General features: G+C 44.8%; 1 non-coding gene across 1 annotated transcript; it reads right to left on the bottom strand.

The window, feature by feature from the left end:
- Nucleotides 1-8,098: 8,098 nt before the first annotated feature.
- On the bottom strand, nucleotides 8,099-8,170 carry trnaw-cca (transfer RNA tryptophan (anticodon CCA)). Its single transcript has one exon. It is a non-coding gene; the product is annotated as a tRNA-Trp (tRNA).
- Nucleotides 8,171-20,363: the final 12,193 nt, after the last annotated feature.

Genomic DNA, 20,363 nt, shown 5'->3' with positions numbered 1-20,363 from the left:
TGCCACCCTCTCAGGCAGTGCATCCCAGGTCCTAAACACTCTGCACATTAAAAGCCATCCTTCTCTCCTCAGGCAATGGGAGCAATATTTCTTCATCTACTCTTCTTAGACTGCACCCACAAACCCACCACCTCTACCAGGGTAGAGGCAGAGAGATTCTTTCCACTTAGAAAGGAAACAAGAACTTGAGGACACAGCCTCAAAATAAGGGGAAGTCAGTTTAGGACAGAGTTGAGGAGGAACTTCTCCTCTCGGAGGGTAGTGAATCTCTGGAATTCTCTGCCCATTGAAGCAGTGGAGGCTACCTCGTTAAATATGTTTAAGTCACAGGTAGATAGATTTCTGATCAATAAGGGAATTAACGGTTTTGGGGAGCGGGCGGGTAAGTGGAACTAAACCACTATCAGATCAGCCATGATCTTATTGAATGGCGGGGCAGGCTCGAGGGGCTAGATGGCCTACTCCTGCTACAATTTCTTATGTTCTTATGTTCTTACCATCTCGAAGGACAGCGGCAATAGGTACATGGGAACACCAGCACTGCAAGCTCCCCCTCAAGCCACTCACCATCCTGACTTGGAAATACATCGCGGCTCTTTCGCTGACAGGGTGGCAAAATCCTGAAAGACTGTTTGACTAACAGCACTGTGGCTGTACCGACACCTCATGGACTGCAGCAGTTCAAGAAGGCAGCAAACCATCACCTTCTTAATGTCATTTGGTTATTGGCAATGAATGGAACATTCGTGTGCCAAAAGCACACAATATGGAACATCATGCTTCCATGTTGTAAACCTTTATATCATAGAGCACAGCAGGAAAAACAGTGAAACACTTTGCACAACAACAGTGAACATCTTTGAACAGCAGAGAGCACAGTTACACGGCGGGAAATATATTTATAAACATATTTACAAGAGAAAGCACCTTTCAAACATAGAAATCATAGAAACCCTACAGTGCGGAAGGAGGCCATTCGGCCCATCGAGTCTGCACCGACCACAATCCCACCCAGGCCCTAGCCCCACATATTTACTTGCTAATCCCTCGAACCTACGCATCTCAGGACTCGAAGGGGCAATTTTTAACCTGGCCAATCAACCTAACCCGCACATCTTTGGACTGTGGGAGGAAACCGGAGCACCCGGAGGGAACCCACGCAGACACGCGAAGAATGTGCAAACTCCACACAGACAGTGACGCGAGCCGGGAATAGAACCCAGGACCCTGGAGCTGTGAAGCAGCAGTGTTGACCACTGTGCTACCGTGCCGCCCCTCAGTGATCTGCCGGTCTGGCAACATCAGTGATCAATTCCGTGACTGTCGTTACACGTGAACAAAAAGCCTCTTTGGCTGCTTTTGTGTGTGTCTTTCTCTGACCCTTTATTCTTGGTGTTATGCAGTGGAATTGTGTAGCCAGACTGAGCCTCCTGACACTGGTGATGGTGTTAAACAACAGTGTGGAAGTGAATATCTGACGTATTGCATTGATAGGCAGCGGGGGTGGGGGGTATGGTGAGGAGCAGGAGGAGAGGGTGGAGTGGGAAGGAGGGAGGGGGAACGGGGAGGAAGAGAGGGGAGTGGAAGGGGGAGGGGGATGGGGGAGAGGGAGGGGGAGTGGGAGAGGGAGGGGAGGGGAAGATGGGAGGGTGAGGGGAAAGGGGGAAGGGAGCAGGGCATAGGAGGGGGCGGGGGAGGGGAGATGGCGAGGGGGGAGGAGGGGAAGGGAGGTGGAGGTGGAGGGGGAGGGGAAGGAGGGGGAACGGGGGAGGAAGGGGAGGGGGGAGGAGAGGAAGGAGGAGGGGGCAGGGGTCGTGGGGGAGGGGGCGGGGACTGGGGAGCGGAGGCGGGGGGGGGTGGAAGCGAAGATGGACTTTGTGTCGCAGAGAGGCGCAGCTGAAGAGTGCTGGGCCCATAGCTCAGAGGCCGATGGATCGAAACCATCCTCTGTTACTTCCTCTCAACAACAATAACAAAACCACTTGACGACAATTCTGCAGCATTTACGTGGAATATGCAGGCAGGTATCTGCATTGGCTCCACTTTTCTGTTATAAGCTTCAACCCAGTTTGATATGCACACAAGGTGTAGATACTGTGAACATGCACCAGGATATATTAGACAGAGGTAACGGTGCACAGGGCACAATTTCAGAATTTGTGGACAATGTGAAACTTGGAAGCATTGTGAACTGTGAGGAGGATAGTGTAAAACTTCAAAAAGGACAAAGGCAAGTTGCCGGAATGAGTGGACAAGTTACAGATGAAATTCAAAGCTGAGAATTGTGAAGTGATTCATTCTGGTAGGAAGATTACAGAGAGAAAATGAAAAGTCAAAGGAAAACTGTTCCAAAGTATCGAATCAATTTCATTCGTGACGTTTCTAAGTCCTACAACTCTAAATGAGGTGCAATAGAACAACTCTGAAATAACACCAAATTTACTGCGGATGCTGTCATCTGAACCCAAAAGAGAAAATGTTGGAAAATCTCTGCCGGTCTGGCAGCTTCTGTAAGGAGTGAAATGAGCTAATATTTCGAGTTCAGATGACCCGTTGACAAAGGGTTATCTGGATTGGTTTACTGCCAATTGGTAACTTCCTTAAAGTCAATAATAATCCATTCAAAATATTCGCATATGCATTTTACAATCATAATTACTCGTTTGAATCAATTACTGCATCTCACATTGATTCTTATTAGCTCATAAACGTATTTAAAAGTCATTTAACTGAATGCTGCGAGTTTTATCAATGCCTTAATGTCTACTGGTTTAAATATCTTACCACTCCATCAGGGGTTCCACTTACTGGTATTAAATGTCATGAGATGTCTGGACAGAATGGATAGGGACAAACTGTTCACACTCGTGGAATGATGAAGAATGAGAGAGAACAGATTGAACATCATGAGCAAAGGAAGGAATAGGAAGACGAGGAAAACATTTTTCACACAGTGAGTGTTTAAAGTTTGGAATGCACTGCTGGAAAGTGCGGTGGATACAGATTCAATTGAAACGTTCGAAAGGAATTAGATTGTTTTCTGCCGCGTTCCAGGGAGAAGGCGGAGATGTTCATTTTCTGTCACAACTCCTCACATAATTTCGCATTCATCATTCATCACTGAATCGAGTGTGAACTGTTGTCTTGTCGTTTCTAAATAAGTAGAAGTGCAGCACTGATTAAATGACAAGACAGTTGGTGATCTAAGTCACTGGAGAGTTAAAAAATTACAAATATCTGTCTAAAAGGAGATGAGGATGGCACAGTAACGGAATTTGAAATAAAAATAGAAAATGCGAGAAACCTCATGCAGGTCTGGCAGCATCTATCGGGGAGAAACAGAATTAATGCTTTCGGTGTCTGTGACTCTTCTTCAGAGTTGAGGAGAGTTTGAAATGTGACGGATTTAAAATGTTCTGGAGAATTCGGAGGACAATCTGGATTATTCATTCAAGCAATTACAAAGGCAAATGGCATGTTTGGTTTTATTGCAAGTGATACACTGAGGGAGAATTTAACATGGTCAATGCACTTAACAAGTGCATTTTTTGGACTGTGGGAGGAAAATGGAGCACCCGGAGAACACTCACGCAGACACAGGGAGAATGTGCAGACAGTGCACAGAGAGTGATCCAAGCCTGGAATCAAACCCGGGTCACTGGCGCTGTGAGGCAGCAGTGCTAACCACTGTGCCACCATGGGGAGAGAGTGGTGACACATGTCCGTGAGAAGCCAAGTCTGACGATAATAGCGAGAGTCATACAGTACAGAAGAGGCGCTTTGACCCATCACATCTGCACCAACAAACCTACATTAAATCTACAAGTATTCCTACCTTCCAGCACTTGGCTCGTAGCATTGAAAGTTATGACATTTCAAGTGTTCATCCACATACTTTGTAAAATTAGTGAGTTTTCCCACCTCTACTACCTCTCCAGGCATTGCAATCCAGACTCTGACCATGCTTTGGATGAAAAAATGTTTCTCTCAAATCCCCTCTAAACTTTCTGCCCCTCACCTTAAAATTCTGCTTCCTTGGTATCAACCCTGCAACTAGGAGGTACAGCTGCTTCCTATCCACCCTTTCCATAACCCTCATAATGTTATATACCTCAATCAGGTCTCCCCTCAGCCTTCTCTGCTGTAAAGAAAATGACGCGAGCCAATATAGTCTCTCTTCATAGTTCAAATTCTCCATCCCAGTCAACATCCTGGTGAATGGCATCTGCACCCTCTCCAGTACAATCATATCCTTTCTCCAGTGATTTGACTAGAACTGCACTCAGTGCTCCAACTATGGCCTCACCAAAGTTTTGTATAGGTCCAACATTGTCTTGCTGCTCTTATAATCATACATTAGTACAGCATCACTCATGTTTCATGCATCTTTGCAACTCACAGAGTGAAAGGCTCTTTGATCATCAAAAAATACAATGTACGGCAGCTGGAGCTTTCCCTTGTATTTTCAGGGATCTAGGAATCAGTGGATCATCTAGAGATAGAACGAAAAGAATATTTTCACAGTATTTGTTCACATGGTACTAACATCAGGTTGCAGTAGTTATGAGCCGACTGCGTGGCCTTATGGATAAAGTGTCTGACTTTGGTGTTTGTCGTAATGATATCAGAAAATTGCAGGTTTGAGTTCTGTCACGGTCGTTTCTGGTGGAGCTTCCTGGGAACCGATCTCCCACGTCATATTAAATCCACATTTTCTTCCAAACATTGCAGGGTGCTTTCTCAGAATGTACGTCCTTGTTATTTTATTACTTCAATTCTAAAATAATCTTAGCTCTGAACAATTCCACAATATCTGTTTGATCTGCATAAATTATTGATGTTCCCAACTAGAGCAAAATGCTTTGTATTGATTGGGTGATTGAAATTCAGTGGAGGTAATTCTAATCTCCTCAGGACGAGGTTTAATAATGAGCTGAATGAAGTGTTTTTGTTTACAGGGATTAAAGGTTATGTCACTGGGCTGGTAAACCAGAGGCCCACACTGATCTTTGGAGGCATGGAGTAAGTCCCATCATGGCAGCTGGTGAAATTTAAATTAACTGATTTGATACACAGAATCATTGATCAAAAACAGAAACAGGAGTAGGCCATTCGGCCGAAATAAGTCTGGACTTGAAACCAAGCCTCAGAAATGGCGGCCTTGAAATTCCTGTTGATTGTTTTCCCACAGAAAACATCTTCACTGAACAACAGAGAACATTTCACACAACAAGAAACACCTTTGCAGAACAGAAAATAAAAATTCTGCTCAAGGTGGCACATATTTACATAACCAGGAATCTGGTCACACCCCATTTGGAATATTGTGAGCTGTTTTGGGCCCCATATCTAAGGAAGGACGTGCTGGCCTTGGAAAGGGTCCAGAAGAGGTTCACAAGAATGATCCCTGGAATGAAGAGCTTGTCGTATAAGGAACAGTTGAGGACTCTGGATCTGTATTCCTTTGAGTTTAGAAGAACGAGGGGGGATCTTATTGAAACTTACAGGATACTGCGAGGCCCGGATAGAGTGGGCAAAGAGAGGATGTTTCCACTCGTAGGAAAAATTAGAAACAGAGGGCACAACCTCAGGCAAAAGGGACGATTCTTTAAAACAGAGATGAGGATGAATTTATTCAGCCAGAGAGTGGTGAATCTGTGGAACTCTTTGCTGCAGAAGGCTGTGGAGGTCAGGTCATTGCGTGTCTTTAAGACATAAATAGATAGATTCTTGATTAATAAGGGGATCATGGGTTATGGGGAAAGGGCAGGATAATGAGGATGAGAGAAATATATGATGGAATGGTGGAGCAGACTCAAAGGTCCAAGTGGCATAATTCTGCTCCCATGTCTTATGAATATATTTACACAACAGGGATGAATTTGACACAACCACAGCAAAGATCTGTCAACGGCAGAGACATAGTTTTACAACAGAGAGAACAGTTACACAGCAGAGAGGACAGTTACACAGCAGAGAGTGCAGTTACACTTACATAAGAACATAAGAACATAAGAAATAGGAGCAGGAGTAGGCCATCTAGCCCCTCGAGCCTGCCGCGCCATTCAATAAGATCATGGCTGATCTGACGTGGATCAGTACCATTTACCCGCCTGATCCCCATAACCCTTAATTCCCTTACCGATCAGGAATCCATCCATCCGCGCTTTAAACATATTCAGCGAGGTAGCCTCCACCACCTCAGTGGGCAGAGAATTCCAGAGATTCACCACCCTCTGGGAGAAGACGTTCCTCCTCAACTCTGTCTTAAACCGACCCCCCTTTATTTTGAGGCTGTGTCCTCTAGTTTTAACTTCCTTACTAAGTGGAAAGAATCTCTCCGCCTCCACCCTATCCAGCCCCCGCATTATCTTATAAGTCTCCATAAGATCCCCCCTCATCCTTCTAAACTCCAACGAGTACAAACCCAATCTCCTCAGCCTCTCCTCATAATCCAAACCCTTCATCTCCGGTATCAACCTGGTGAACCTTCTCTGCACTCCCTCCAATGCCAATATATCCTTCCTCATATAAGGGGACCAATACTGCACACAGTATTCCAGCTGCGGCCTCACCAATGCCCTGTACAGGTGCATCAAGACATCCCTGCTTTTATATTCTATCCCCCTCGCAATATAGGCCAACATCCCATTTGCCTTCTTGATCACCTGTTGTACCTGCAGCCTGGGCTTTTGCGTCTCATGCACAAGGACCCCCAGGTCCCTTTGCACGGTAGCATGTTTTAATTTGTTTCCATTGAGATAGTAATCCCATTTGTTATTATTTCCTCCAAAGTGTATAACCTCGCATTTATCAACGTTATACTCCATTTGCCATATCCTCGCCCACTCACTCAGCCTGTCCAAATCTCTCTGCAGATCTTCTCTGTCCTCCACACGATTCACTTTTCCACTTATCTTTGTGTCGCCTGCAAACTTTGTTACCCTACACTCCGTCCCCTCCTCCAGATCATCTATATAAATGGTAAACAGTTGCGGCCCGAGTACCGATCCCTGCGGCACGCCACCAGTTACCTTCCTCCAACCGGAAAAACACCCATTTATTCCGACTCTTTGCTTCCTGTCGGATAGCCAGGAAATTAACATGAAATTAATTTTAAAACAAGGTCTATCTTTATGTAACAGAAGATCCCTTTTCAAACATAATCAGTTGTTCCATCTCAGTATCTTGTTGGTTTGTTGGGTACCTTCTCTGTCTATCGCTCTGTGTGTGTCCTGATCATCTCTTACTGCATCTCCGTGTGTCTTTCTCTGTCTGTTTGATTCGGGCTGATGTTAAGTGTTATTGTCCAGCCAGGATGCGCTTCCCAACACGTGGGTCTTGTTTGAAATACAAAGACAATGAATAGTTTCCTCTCACCCGCGCAACAGGAATAGACAGGAAGCGGCAACGTTTCGGGGCAGAGTGGCTGGACCCATAACCCAGAGGTCGATGGATCGAAACCATCATCTGCTATCATGTTCTCACGAACATCAAATCGTAACATTCGGCTGCTGCCCAAAGGTAAATCTGGGTTTTCTCGACAGTAAATTTGTTTCATCATCTTGATTTTCATTAACTGGGAACACAGCGCATATGTCCCAGGTTCACAGGAAGTAGTCTCACAACACCAACTCTCCGAAAGTCCAACAGGTTTATTTGGTAGCATGGGCTTTCGGAGAGTTGCCCTTTCATTAAATGGTTGGACAGCTTATTCAGCCAAAAGCACGGGATTAATTCCTGTATCGGTTGAGATTGTTCATGAAGGCCCGGCTTCGAAGCCTTGCTCCTCTCTTGACGTGTGAATCATCCTGTTAAATCGCCACAGTCAGCTGTCTCCTTTGATGACCCATAGGAACATCTGAGTCTGTGGACCTTGCATTAATTTTGCAAGCAATGAACACCTCACAACTCTGACACATTGTTTCAGATATAAAACTGTGCAAAAACAAAACTGAGCATGCGAACCGGAAGCATCCCTAAAATATCATTTCTACCATCGTTTTGAAATTTGTCATTTCGGGAACAATCGCAAACAATCAACTTTACCAAGATACCAATTTTACCCAGACACAAAATTCGACGTAGAAAAGCTTCATGAGCCTGACGTGATTTGAACACGCAACCTTCTGATCTGGAGTCAGACGCGCTACCGTTGCGCCACAAGCTCCGACTGGTCGCTGCATTTTACATCCGGCTTATGTTCGGTGATTTCAAAATCAAACTGGGACCAGGGAATGGAACTGTCTCCCTCTTTACTTTCTGTGGTTACACATCGAATGGAAGAGTAGCAGCGAACCGGATTAACAAGAAAGCAGCAACACAGCATTATCCTGTGGGAGAAACATGTTCTTTGTTACGGGTGTTAAAACACCCTGGTTTGGTGAGAAGTCAAAAGAGAAAATGCTAGAAAATCTCAGCAGGTCTGGCAGCATCCGCAAGGAGAGAAAAGAGCTGACATTTCAAGCCCAGACATTTCAAGCCCTTTGTCAAAGTTTGATGAAAAGTCATTGCCGAGTGGCCGAGTGGTTAAGGCAATGGACTGCTAATCTATTGTGCTCTGCACGCGTGCGTTCGAATCCCATCCTCGTCGGTCATGGTTCGTTCAGTGTTTTGAGGTTCACGGAACCATGATGAAGTTTGAACACACAGGCTTGAGAGAATAGTCCAGAACAATTCCATGTTCCCATAATTTTCATCCTCTGAGAAACTCGATCTGACAGTCAATTCAAATCAGGGCACCCGCTTTGGACACGAGTTTGCCACCATGTCAACATGTGGTTTCAGAAGCTCCAAAGCAGACGCCAGTGGCAGATTTTGTCTTTCCAGAATCGGCAGGTCAGCCATGAAAATTAGTGCTATATTAGCTGGTTTGGCCATGCTAAATAGCCCCTCAGTGTCAGGGGGATTAGCATGGTAAACATATGGGGTCACGGGGATTCATTCTGGGTGGGATTGTTGTGGGTGTAGGCTTGATGGGCCGAATGTCCTCCAAGTTCGAGGCGGCAGTTTCGCTTCTCTGAGAAGATTGACACACCAGTTCCTAATTTCTTCAAATTTTACCCAGAAAGCTGACTCCGATGAGATTCGGACCCACAACCTTTGAACATTTCACAAGACAATGACTAGCAGTCTAACATGCTGGTACCCACTGCCGCAAACAGGTCCACAGCAGACGCCATTTCCCTGGCCCTGCACTCAACCCTGGAACACCTAGATAACAAGGATACCTCTGTCAGACTCCTATTTATTGACTACAGCTCAGCCTTCAACACCATTATTCCCACGAAACTCATCTCCAAACTCTGTGGCCTGGGCCTCAGCACCTCCCTCAGCGACTGGATCCTGAACTTCCGAACTCACAGACTTACCTCGAATGGACTTACTTTGCATGAAGTTGATCTTTCTCTCCACCCTTGCTATGACTGTAACACTACATTCTGCACTCTCTTGTTTCCTTCTCTATGAATGGTATGCCTTGTCTATATAGTGCACAAGAAACAATACTTTAACAATACTTTTTCACTGTATGTTAACACATGTGACAATAATAAATCAAATGAAATCAAATCAAAAATGCCATTCTTTGTGCCACAGAGACATTGCTGCAGCAACTATTCCCCGTTCCCATCTGGCAATTTCTGATGTCGTCGAACAGACAGTTGAAAAGTTCAGCAATTGGGCAGCGATTACATTTCAAAAATACTTTATCATCATTAAAATATTTTGGGACGTCCTATGGTTGTGAAAAGAGCTACAGAAATTCCAGTCGAACTCCGAAAGGACACAGACAGGTTGGTGGAATGGGAGGACATGTGGCAGATGATGAATGAAGTGATTCATTTTGTTGGGACGAACACAAAGCGACAATATAAAATAAAGGATTTAATTCCAAAAGGGGGTGCAAGAACAGCAGGACATATTTGGACATGTGTATATGTCATTGAAGGTGGCAGGACAGTTTTTAAGTGCCGTTAATAAAACATACTGTATCCTCCAGTTTATAACTGAAAACAAGAAGTTTATACAAATTTACGGCAAAGAAAATGCAGATGTGCTGTTAGATATTTTCAGCCTTGCCCCTCGCCTGAGGTGTAGTAATCCTGAGGCTAAATCAACACCATTAAGCTCTCCCTGTTGAGATGGGGAACAGCGGATGGTCATTTGGGATTATGGTGACTTTACCTTTATATCTGTGCCATATTCAGAATATGTTTTGCATTATCTGCTGATTTTCGAGGATTGGGATCTTTCTGATTCTGTTGGTAGAACTGTGCGTGTGGAAGCAATTTGTTCTGGCGGTCAGATCCCGGAACAGTAAACTAGTTTGGAATCCATTCTGTATTTGCAAACTCTGGGATTGTAAACGAGTTGATGGATCTCCTCATTCTGAATCTTCAATGCATTTTTTCAGCGTCGCTGACTGGGCTTGCATTTTTTTAAAAAATAATTCATGGGACATGGGTGCCACTGGCTGACCAGTATTTATTGCCCAACTCTAGTTGCCTGTGGGCAATTGAGAGTCAACCACATTGCTGTGGCTCTGGAATCACATGTCGGCCAGACTGTGTAAAGACGGCAGATTTTGGTCCCCAGAGGACCAGATAGATTAATACAACAATCGACAAAGGTTTCATGGTCATCAGGAGATCCTTAATTCCACATATTTTTTATTGAATTCAAATTCCACTGCCTTGTCAGGATTTGAACCCGGGTCCCCAGAATACGAGCTAAGTTTCAGATTTCAGCGATGATTCCACAAGGCCAAGGTCTCCAAATTTCCTTTGAGCTGAGTGGCTTGGTAGGCCACCTCCGTGTGCCTACAACATTGTTGTGGGTCGGGAGTTGATTGTAAGCCAGTCCAGGTAAGAATTCCTTCCCTGAAGAGCATTAGTGCTTCAGTTGTCTGTTTTTACGAAAGTTGATTCAAGGCCATTAATTCCAGATATTTTTATTGATTTTTGAATTTCGCCATCTGTCGTGGTGGGAGATGTGTGAGTGTTGGTCTGTGAGAGGTTGTGTGGGTGTGTGTGTGTGTGTGTGAGAGAGAGAGAGAGAGAGAGTGATGGAGATTCACTCATTTTCAGTGAATGTGAATTAACCCCTTATATTCATACACGGACACTGTGATCCCCTTGCCCTTGCGAATTCCTAAGAAGTAATTATACCACTGATATCCATTGTCGTAGCGTCTGCATGGTTTCCCCAATGTGCCATGCCTCGGGACATCCTTTCCTGCAACGTATCAGGTACCTGCAGACGCGACGACAACGGATGAATGAACACCGCTCGACAATCACCAGGCAAGACTGTTCTCTTCCTGTCGGGGAGCAGTTCAGCAGTCACGGGCATTCAGCCTTGGATCTTCAGGTAAGCGTTCTCCAAGGCGGCCTTCACGACACACGACAGCGCAGAGTCGCTGAGCAGAAACTGATAGCCAAGTTCCGCACACATGAGGACGGCCTAAACCAGGATGTTGGATTGATGTCACATTATCAGTAACCCCCACAGCTTTCCCCCTGATCTTGCAGAATCTTACTAGCTGTTCTGTCTGGAGACAATACACATCTCTTTATCCTGTGTTTAATGTTCCCTCCACCCACATTATCTGTCCCTTTAAGACCTGGCTGGCTGTAGAGATTTGCATTCTAATTAGTATTCTGTAACTTGATTTCTGTGTCTCTGTGCACTGTTGGAGAACAGATTTTCACTCCATCTGACGAAGGGGCAGCGCTCCGAAAGCTTATGGTATTTGCTACCAAATAAACCTGTTGGACTTTAACCTGGTGTTGTGAGACTTCTTACTGTCCTTTCCCTCTGCCTGACATGATGATTCTTCACTCAGATCTCTGCACAATGTGAGAGGACATCTTTCAGGCTCCTTTTATACAGCCCGCCCCGACCTGACTGTGGAAGGCGGAGTGAGAGAGCAGAGAGGGGAGGAGACAGAGCCGGACTGACACACACACACAGAACAGCCCCTGATCTTTCAGCTCCACCTCCAGTTTCTGCAACCGCCAATTTCAACCCGTTTATTAACAATGGAAGCGAAACACAGCTCCCCACACAAACCCGTCACAAACAAGTGTTTCCACAAACCCGCAGCTTTGAAATATGGAATCAAACAGAAAATGCTGCAAATAATCAGCAGCTCCGGCAGCTTTTGTGAAGAGAGAGACAGACAGAGTTAACGTTTCGGGTCGTGACTTTGTTCTTTTGTGTTTTTAAACCTGGTCCCGTAATAATTCCCAGTCAGTAATATTCCGACCTAAACACAGTCGATTCTATAGCAAGAATCTTCCTCCGGAACATCCTCACACACATCTGCTTCTCGCTGTTTGCAAACACTTTATTGAAGCTGCTTGGGGCAATCTCCTGTGTTAAAATTAATGGAGTCAGGATGGCCGAGCGGTCGAAGGCCGCAGTCTCCTTTGGAGGCGTGGGTTCAAATCCCACTCCTGACATTGATGTTTGGCTAAGAATTGTCGTCTCACAGCGCCAGGCACCTGGGTTCGATTCCGGGCTGAGGTCACTGTCTGTGTGGAGTTTGAACATTCTCCCTCGGCTTTCTCCGGTTTCCTCCCGCACACCAAAGTGCGTGTTAGGTTGATTGGCCATGCTAAATTGCACAGGAGTGTCGGGGAGTAAGTCCGGTCAATAAATAGGGTCATGGGGATCCGGACTGGGTGGGATTGTGGTCGGTTCAGACTCGATGGGACGATTGGCCTCCTTCTGCACTGCAGGGATTCAGTTAAAAATGAGGCGCGAATGCGGTGTTGAGCCGCCAGTGTTACTGAATCTACCAGACATCTTTATTATGAGAGAAAGTGGCGATTGCGCAAATGAAATTCAGCCTCTACTCTGTTTTGCTTTAGTCTGAATTTGAAATGATCTCTATTGAGAATGAGCCGGGCCGCGGGACAGGAATCATTTTCTTGCGGGATCAGCTCTTTCCTGAGAGATGTGGGTGGCTCTGAGAAGAGCCTTTGGGTTCAGAGGTTTACAATTTGCTCGAGTTCTTTCACTTCTTTCCTGACGCTTTCTTCGCTTTTGCTGCTTTCACTTTGGGTTTGGCCTTCGATTTAGTCACTTTTTTGACAGACTTTCCGCCCGTCACCTTCTTCACAGGAGACTTTTTCTTCGCGGCTGCTTTCTTCACCGCCTTTTTTGTAGTTGCCGCCTTCTTGCTGCTTGTTTTCTTCACTGTTGATTTCTTCACTGGAGTTTTCTTTGCTGCGCGTTTCTTGACTGCGGGTTTCTTGGCTGCTGCTTTCTTTGTTGTCACCTTCTTGGCCGCTGTTTTCTTTACTAAAGATTTCTTGGCTGTTGGTTTGTTCGCCTTCTTTCCCATTTTCCCCGTGCTTTCCTTCTGAGCGAGTTTGAAGGAGCCGGAGGCGCCCTGTCCCTTTGTCTGCACGAGAGACCCTGTCTCCACCTTCCTCTTGATCGTTAACCTGATCTGGGAGCCGCGCTTCCCCACATCCACTCCACTGCCAGCCAAAGCGTTCTTTATCGCGATCGCTGCAACCCGGCAGAACACTGAGGATCTGCTCGCCTAACTTGGGACCGGCTGCCGCAGGTCGGGGAGCCGCCTTCTTCTTCCTGGGAGACTTCACTTGAGCGGGAGCGGCTGGAGGAGCCGTTTCGGCGGTTGCAGTTTCAGTCATATCCGAGAGTGTGTGGAAAATCTGTGTGAGTCAGAACTGGATCCGAAATGAACCCAGTGGTGGCGGCACAGAGCAACTTAAAGGCAGAGAGCGGACGGAGCAGAGACAAGCTGCTGTCAGCTCCCGGCTCCTCCAGCCTCTCTGTGTTTCTCTCTCCGAACAAACTCGCCCATTGCAATGAAATTCCGCCTCTCCAGAGATCCAGCTCACATCCTTCATGTCTCTGACACACGAATGTTTGCTGTTGAAAAGGTTTCACTCGAACTGAGAACTCCATTTTCCACTGAAACCCGTTTTACTGCTGCACTGATCGCGCTCTCACACGCGATAGCTGACATGTTCTCTACTTTTCCACTGAAATTTTGAATTTAGCGAACCATTTGCCTTGAAATCTCACTTTGGGGCTCAGCAGGGGGATTAAGGGAATCTTTGATTGGAAAATTGTTTTATTTTACACAAGAGAGACTCGGTGATCTCATGATCAGAACAGACACACAAACACAGTTGGATTAGTCTGACTCTCCCGTCCCTTTCATACACTCTCTCTTACACAATATTCACACCTACACATTCACAGGACAAAACATTTACCAACTGTAAGGTCCCAGGACGGAATTTCTGCTCCTTTTAGCCTTTGCTCTGTATCCCGGGGGCGTCGTTATAGTTTTTCGCCTCAGTAACTGTTAAACACGCTGAAGCCCGCTCCCCGCAGATTGTCTTTGAATTCATTCATGGAATGTGAGTGTCGCTGTCTGGGTCAGCATTTATTGCCCATCCCTAATTGCCCTTGGAAAGGTGGTGATGAGCTGCCTTCTGGAACCGCTGCAGTCCATGGGGTGTACGGCCACATCTGTAAACCAGATTCCGCGGCAACAGCCAGTTATATCTGTTTTTTTCAGTAATTATAGCGATTGCAGACATCATTGTGTTTCTTTAGGGTGAAGATAGAAATTAACTGCTCTCGGAGTCTCTCAATTTTCCTGTTTTATTTGTTTTTCCTGCACTGACAGGTAACAGTAAATCACAACCTCAACAGCCAGTGACAGCCAGTTAAATAATCATCCCCCACTCGCTGATAATGGAGTTTCTGACAGTGGCAGACATGTTCTGACCATCCTCCGATTGGGCCCGAAGGTGACCAGATTCACTGTCAGAGCTGGACTTTCAGACTGAGGGGGTGGCAGAGCCAGGTGAGTGATGATAGTGACTGTGCGAACATTTGACCAAGGGTCAGTTCCTGGCCATCACAGTGGTAATTCATTTAAGTATCCATCGCAGGTCAGAACAGTAGGTGGGCACTCCTAAAATAAAATTGACTAAAAATTCTCATCATCGCTGTGTTTCTAATGGAAAATCCACATTCAATTTGCTTTCAGCTGAAATGTTTTTTGAATGAAATTAAAGGCCTCAAAACTAATCAATGAGTTCTCAGTCAGAAACAATAGTAAAAAGAAAGGTGGCCTAAACTGTCCAGAACTACGAGACAAGCCAAGTTCAATTTACAAACTGTGCTATGGACACATCTGGTATCTGATGAAATCAGCAACTCAGGAAGTTCAGTAATTATAACTAATGAAAATAACGGTTGTTTAAGCAGAGTGAGCGATGGTGGTATCGGGGTGAGCATAACTGCCTTCCAAGCAGATGACCCAGGTTTGATTCCTGGCCAATGCATTGGTCATTTATTTTGAACCTTATCCACGGCCTCTTGTGTTTTAAACTGAGTGGACAAAAACAGGGCGAACGAAACATTTGACAGGAATGAAATAAAATGCAGATACCTTTTTCATTTTTGGTCGGACATAATTATTTTTTAATGAAAAATATTGGAAGAGAAAATCAAGTCTCTGACCGAATAAATGAATTTTCAGCCAGACACAAAGACTCAAAGTAAAAGTAGAGGAACAAATTTCAGCTCCCGCACTGTGCATTGCGCAATCCTGGTGCCTGATGAAGTTAATATGAACTTTACTGAGGTGGTTACATTATTCTGACAAATAAGATCTGCCAAAAGATAAAACACTGGAAAATCTCAGCAGGTCTGACGGCATCTGTAAAGAAAGAAAAGAGCTGATGTTTCGAGTCCAGATGACTCTTTGTCAAAGCTTTGACAACGGGTCGTCTGGAATCGAAACGTCAGCTCTTTTCTCTCCTTACAGATGCTGCCAAACTTGCTGAGATTTTCCAGCATTTTCTCTTTTGGTTTCAGATTCCAGCATCCGCAGTGATTTGCTGTCATTTATTAAATAAGCAGCTGCTGTGGCCGCGTGGTTAAGGCGTTGGATTTGAAACCCGATGGGGTTTCTCCGTGCAGATTCGAACCCCGCTGGCAGCGAGTGTGATTGGAAATGTTTGCTTTAGACAGCCATAGAGTTGCAAATCCTATTTTTTTGGAAAGAATTACTTGGATCTCCAGCATGCTTTCAGCTACATAACAAGAAGGTGAGCTTGGAAAGGACACCTGAGTGTCCTCAGTCTGGCAAGGACAAGATAGGCCGAATGGGTTCCTTCTATGCTGTTACATTTCTCTGGTTCTTTCTAAGGTGACATGAGGAAAATCAAAGCATGAGCAGGATGACAAAGGCATCAACAGGGGCACAAGGACAAAACAAGGTCTCACGTCAGAGGAAGATTTTTATTAATGACACACAGAACATAAGAAATACATTTATTTAATTGAGCTGGGTCCTGGAAAATGAAACAAACTTCGAACCAATCAGTGCCTGTCTGAGAACTGGCAAGGAATATGGCTGACATTGATACGGTTCATAGTGAATTTGTTTATAGAATAATAGAATCATGCAGTACAGAAGAGGCTCTTCGGCCCATCGAGTCTGCTCTGACAGCGAAGAAGCATCTGACCTCCAATCAAATCGCATCCACCACCACTTGACCCATAGGCCTGAATGTTATGATATGCCAATTGCTGACCACATACTTTTAAAGGATGTGAGGCAACTTGCCTCCATCACCTTCCAAGGCAGTGCATTCCCGACCGTCACTACCCTTGGGTAAAAATGTTTTTCCGCACATCCACCCTAAACGTCCTGCCCCTCACATTGAACCTATGTCCTCTTTTTACTGACCCTTCAACCAAGGGGAACAACTGCTTCCTATCCACTCTGTCGATGCCCTCATAATTTTGTGCACCTCGATCAGGTCCCCCCTCAGTATTCTCTGCTCTAAAGAAAACAGTCCAAGCCTCCCCAATCTCCCTTCAGAACTTACATGTTCTTTCCCAGACAGCATCATGGTGAATTTCCTCTGCATCCCCTCCAGTGCAATCACATCCTTCCTATCTTGTGGCGTCCAAAACTGCACACAGTACTCATGCTGTGGCCCCACCAAAGTTCTATGCAACTCCAACATGACATTTTATTGCAGTCGATGCCCCGATTGTTAAAGACAAATGCCCCATATGTTTTTTTTTTCACCATCCTACTAACATACCCTTCTACCTTCAGAGATTATGGACAAACATGCCAATGTCCCTATATTCCACAGAACTTCCAAGTGCCATGCCCTTCATTGAATACTTCCTTGCCAAATTATTCCTTCCAAAGTGTGTTACCTCACATCTTTCGGGGTTAAATTCCATCTGCCACTTATCCGCCCGTTTGATTATCCTATCTATATCTTCTTGCAGACTAAGAAACTCAGCCTCCCTTTCACCACCCAGCCAATCTTTATGCCATCTGCAAAGTCACTCATCCTACCACGTCATTTATATTAATGATTTGGATGAGAATTTAGGAGGCATGGTTAGTACGTTGGCAAATGACACCAAGATTGGTGGCAGAGTGGACAATGAAGAAGGTTACCTCGGATTGCAGTGGGATCTTGATCAATTGAGTCAATGGGCCAATGAACGGCAGATGGAATTTGATTTCGATAAATGTAAGGTGATGTATTTTGGTGGATTAAACCACGGCAGGACCTATTCAGTTCATGGTAAGACGTTGGGGTGAGTTATAAAACAAAGAGATCTCGGGGTACAGGTTCATAGCTCCTTGAAAGTGGAGTCACATGTGGACAGGGTGGTGAAGAAGACTATTGTGGGAAAAATCCACAAGTAGTCAGACTTCGAGATTCAGAAATTACGATTTATTAAACGGAGCTCCGTGGAGACAAGGCACATGGTCTGTAGCAAACCTTCTCTCAATAGTATGTCGGGAGCGGTTCATTTTTATACCCTTTACACAATGTGTAAACCGGTGATTCGAACATTATCACATTGTTTAAGTGAGTACAAGTATTTAACATTTTATGAATGGGTACATTTCCTCATGTTTGCAAAAGATCAAACAGGTAGAGACATTTAGCATTTTATGAATGGGTACATCTCCTTATGTCTGTATCTATCAATGACTAGTTTCGTCTCGTTCAGGTGCTAATTGGTTCCCTCGCATTCATATTTCCCGCGTTCCTTTAACATTAATCTAAGCTCTTTGTTTTGGGGTTTCCTTATCTTAAAAAGATGTTTTGACCCTTGGCTTGGCTTCCTGAGGTGTTTGTTTGCTATGAGTCACTGTCTGTACTTTGGAAGTGGCTTGTCTGTTAGGTTTTTCTGAACAGCAGGAGCCTGTGACTGCTCTTTTGGCTTTCCCAGTTAACCCTTTATGTGCCAGGCAGCCATTTTAAAGTGTGCTTTCTTGTATTGCCATTTTAAAGTGTGCTCCCTTGTATTTTCCCCTTTACAAGACATTCGACATGCTTGGTTTCAGTGGTCAGAACATTGAACATGGGAGTTGGGACATCTTGTTGAAATTGTACAAGACATTCGTAAGGCCCGCGTTTGGAGTACTGTGTACAGTTCTGGTCACCCTATTATGGGAAGGAAGGATATTAAACTAGAAAGAGTGCAGAAAAGATTTATTAGGATGCGACCAGGATTTGATGGTTTGAGTTATAAGGAGGGGCTGGATAGGCTGGAACTTTTTTTTCCCTGGAGCACAGGAGACCTCGAGGTGATATAAAGAGGCCTATATCATAATGAGGAAATAGATAAGGTAGATAGCCAACAGCTTTTCCCCACAATAAGGGAGTCTAAAACTAGAGAACATAGGTTTACGATGAGAGGCGAGGGATACAAAAGGGTCCAGAAGGGCAATTTATTTCACACAGAGTGGTGTGTGGAACGAGTTGCCAGAGGTAGTAGAGGCGGGTACAATTTTGTCTTTTAAAAATAATTTAGACAATTACATGGGTGAGCTGGATATACAGGGATATGGACCAAACACGGGCAATAGGGACGAACTTAATGGCAAAAATTGGGCGGCATGGACATGTTGTGCCGAAGGGCCTTTTTCCATGCTGTGAACCTCCATGACTCGATTTATTGACACAAACAGCAAATCCAAATTATTGTTCCCTGCTGCCATCTCCTGGCTGACCGCAAGTTGTGCAACAAGGTCACGATTCAATCAAACCTTCATAGATTGGAGTGAAATAACATCAACATGGTTCTGACCGATTAACATGATTGCAAAACATGATATTAATCAAATTCTATGTCCCAAGGATCTGCTTTCTGATTGGGTGACCCTGATCACCCTGATCTATCGGAAAGTGTAAAACCCCTAGAACGGGAATGTCGGTTATATAATTCTCTCAGCTGTGATTTCTCTGCCACTTGATTGCTTGTGTATTCGTTCTATAAATACAGAGGGGGTGACAGAGCCAGGTGGTGTTGTGGTGACTGTGCGAGCATTTGACCAAGGGTCAGTTCCTGACCCAGAGTTTTAACTTATTTAATTGGCTATCTCTGGTCAGAACAGAAGGGGGACACTCCTAAAAAAAAAACCAAATATTCTCATCATCCATGTGTTTCTAACATAAAATCCAGCTTCAATTTCCGTTCAGTGGAAACTTTGTTCAAATGAACTGCAAATCTAATCAGAGTTATCAGTCAGAAACAACAGCAAAAAGGTGGCTCAAACTGTCCAGAGAAACGAGACAAGCGAAGTTCAGGTTAAAAAAATGGGCCAAGGACGCACCTGGTGTCTGCTGAAATCAGCAACTAGGGTAGTTTTGTAATTATAACTAATGAAAATAACAACTGCTTACGCAGAGTGAGCGATGGTGGTATAGTGGTGAGCATAGCTGCCTTGACCCGGGTTCGATTCCCGGCCATCGCATTGGTAATGTATATTGGACATTATCGGCGCCCTCTTGTGGTTCACACGCACCATTTGACTGAAATGAAGTGGACTTTATTTTTCGGATGCAGAATTCGGGTTCAATTTGATTTTAATGAAAGGTTATTGAAAAAGAATAACAAGTCTCTGAACTAGTGAATGAGTTCTGGATCAGAGACAAAGATACAAATTAAAAGGAGACGAACAAATTTCAACTGCTCGCAGCGGGTGTGATTTGAAATATTAACTCTACTGCTTGAGCCACTGGCTCAAAGAAGGCTCGCAAAGTTTTGGCATTTAGTATTTGGATCTCCATCGTGCATTCAGCTGCATGGCTCCGGGCTGGGTGCAGGAAGATGGGCTTGGAAAGGACACCTTATTATTTTGTAAATTGAATTTGTGTCTTTATATGCCCTGTTGTGAATAGAACTCCCACTCACCTGATGAAGGAGCAGCAAGCTTTGTTACCAAATAAACCTGTTGGACTTTAACCTGGTGTTGTGAGATTTCTTGCTCTGTCCTTGGACTGGCATGGCAGGATAGGTTCAATGGCTTCCTT

This window comes from Mustelus asterias, unplaced genomic scaffold (assembly GCF_964213995.1).
Source record: "Mustelus asterias unplaced genomic scaffold, sMusAst1.hap1.1 HAP1_SCAFFOLD_124, whole genome shotgun sequence".
In the NCBI taxonomy this organism is placed as follows: domain Eukaryota; kingdom Metazoa; phylum Chordata; class Chondrichthyes; order Carcharhiniformes; family Triakidae; genus Mustelus; species Mustelus asterias.
Note: the sequence above shows the minus strand (reverse complement) of the source record. Positions and strands in the feature narration are given on the sequence as shown.